Source organism: Anopheles arabiensis (genome assembly GCF_016920715.1).
Source record: "Anopheles arabiensis isolate DONGOLA chromosome X unlocalized genomic scaffold, AaraD3 X_pericentromeric_contig0014, whole genome shotgun sequence".
NCBI classification, from domain to species: domain Eukaryota; kingdom Metazoa; phylum Arthropoda; class Insecta; order Diptera; family Culicidae; genus Anopheles; species Anopheles arabiensis.
The window spans coordinates 150001-152500 of record NW_024412092.1 but is presented as its reverse complement, the minus strand read 5'-3'; the positions used below and the strand labels follow the sequence as shown (position 1 = coordinate 152500).

At 46.9% G+C, this 2500-nt stretch overlaps 1 pseudogene; it reads right to left on the bottom strand.

The window, feature by feature from the left end:
* The window catches only part of LOC120907646, a 9173-nt pseudogene that overhangs the window by 3482 nt on the left and 3191 nt on the right, over nucleotides 1-2500 (bottom strand).

Genomic DNA, 2500 nt, shown 5'->3' with positions numbered 1-2500 from the left:
CAACATACCAACTTTCAGCGCCTCATTCGGGATACCATCTGGTCCCGGCGCCTTCTTGTTGGGTAGTCTCCTGGCAACCGCAAGAATCTCATCATTAGTTACCCTTTCAAACTCTCGTGGCTGATCGATACGATATTCAGGCCACACCGTGTTTGGGTGAGTAGGAAAAAGCTCGCTCACCACTTCCCTAAACTCGTCCAATGTCATGGTTCGGGGTCCAATCGAACCCTCGGCCACTTTCTTGAACGTATGATATACAATACCAAATGATGCGTTGTTCGCTGTTCCCAGGAACTCTTTCCACTTCCTCTGTCGGGTATGCTTGATCAATCGCTTGAGGGCATTCCGTGCCACCTTGAACTCGTCCCTAAAAGTAGAATAGAGATCAGTATTAAAAGCTCTTTGCGCTAATCGATCGCGGTGTTTGCACTCTTTGCGAAGTGCCTCAATCTCTAACGTCCACCAAAATGCACTCTTGTTAGGAGTGTACCTCTTACGTTTAGTCATCGTCGCATTACACGCCGTGACAAGTATACGCATTAAGTCTTCGCTTGTTGTGACCTCAGTCTCAAAAGCGGCTTGCATCATAACTTCAAATATATCTTTGCTAAAATACTTGATGCTCCATCCCGTTATGGGTCGGGACAGATTACGCACGCTTTGCGTCTCAAGATCTATTCGTATTGCACGATGATCAGAGTTCATATAGCTAGATAACACCTCCCACTTAAATGATCTTGCTACGGTTCGGCTCGCAAAAGTAAGATCAACTACTGACGTGCGCCCTGGTCCAACATAAGTTGGGGTGCTGCCGTCGTTCAATAAAATTGCGTCAATCTGCGCAAAGGTTGATAAAACCAACTCACCTCTTCGTTTCTGGGTTTCTCCACGCTCGCCAAGTTGGTTGTTCCAACTTGATGACCAAGCGTTGAAGTCCCCCGATAACGAATTTGTGGATACCGGTTACGGCCATTACCGTGTTATCCAACATGTTCTGGAACTCTTCCATACTAAATCTAGGTGGCGCGTAAACGCTAACCACTCGCATATCACCTATGTCAACTATCATTAAACCCTTCAGAGCCTTACTGACTACCTTAACTGGTAAGTCCGCGTTAACCACTACCGCTGCTGTGTTATCGTCGTTGCGTAACACTTTGACGTTGGTTGTTGCCAGATACGGATCTGCAATCAACACTATATCCGCAGATTCTTCCCTAATCGTTTGCCACATTAATTGAAATGCAGCATAACTATGATTCTGGTTATGTTGTAGCAACCTAACCATTATTATCTAATCGTTCGCCTACGGGGACACATATAACTGCCCGTTGCGTGAAGGTTCTGTGACCTCGTACCGCAATCCAAACACTTGACAGAGTTGGTACAAGCTTGCTTCTTGTGTCCACTCAAACCGCATTTCCAGCACAGATTACTTCTGTCTGGTTCCCTACAATGGTAGCTCGTATGGCCTACCTTCCAACACTTATAGCATTTCTGCTCTTCCATAACCTCGCGGATATGGCATATCGACCAACCAACTTTCAGCTTTCCCAAATTCAAGAAGCTTTGAAAGTCTGGCAGCGATACGTTGATCCGTGCCCACTGCGTACCGGCCGCGCGGCCTTTCTTCATTTTGATACGATCTGTTTCTATCTCGATGTTGAGCTGTGCTTTGACAGACTCCGCAACCTCCTCTGGGGTGGTAATTTCATCGAGATGCATGATCTCAATCATTTTAGAAGGAGCTAGCGTTCTCACTGACGCCTTGCCCTTCACCGCTTCCTTAACCTTTGGGGCAATTGCACTAGCAGAACTACCCTGCTTAAGTTCTAGCAACATGCCTCCATTCTGGACCCGTCGGACCTTAGAGATTGTCTCTCCAACCGATTTAAGAGCATCGGACTGCTTCATTTCCTTGAGCAATTTCGCCAGCTCCTCGGAAGTGCAGTCCGATATCAGCAGAGCCTCAGGCCGCTTTCTGGGCTTATTCTGCTTCTTCTTGCTCTTCTTCTTCTTCCTCTTATTAATTCTACCCTCATTAATATTCGGTCCGTTTCTCGGACTTGGAATATTTTCCACCGCTTCCCTAACAGAGGTCAACCTCGATGGTTGTTGTTGTTGTTGTTGCAATCTTTGCAACCCACTTGGACCAGGCTGTTGGTCATCAGCCACTGGTCTTCTGCCTTTTCGCGTTTGCGGCCCGAATCCATCGTTACCGTCAAACGACGTTTGCGTTTGACGGTCGAGGACCTGCTGCATGCGATTTACGGCTCTGTACCTTCGAAATTCGGACATTACCTCATCGAGGAAGTCCATCATTACCGTAACTAGCGTAAAATGGGAAGACTCATCATCGAGTTTGCTTATCCCAAAACGCATCGCCTCCATTCGATCTTGAAGATCCATGAACGCTTGGTCCGGATCTTTCTTGTCAACCCCTTGGTCTTTTGACCTTCTTAGTTTTCGTGTTACTCATTCTATTGGGCTCAAACTCAGG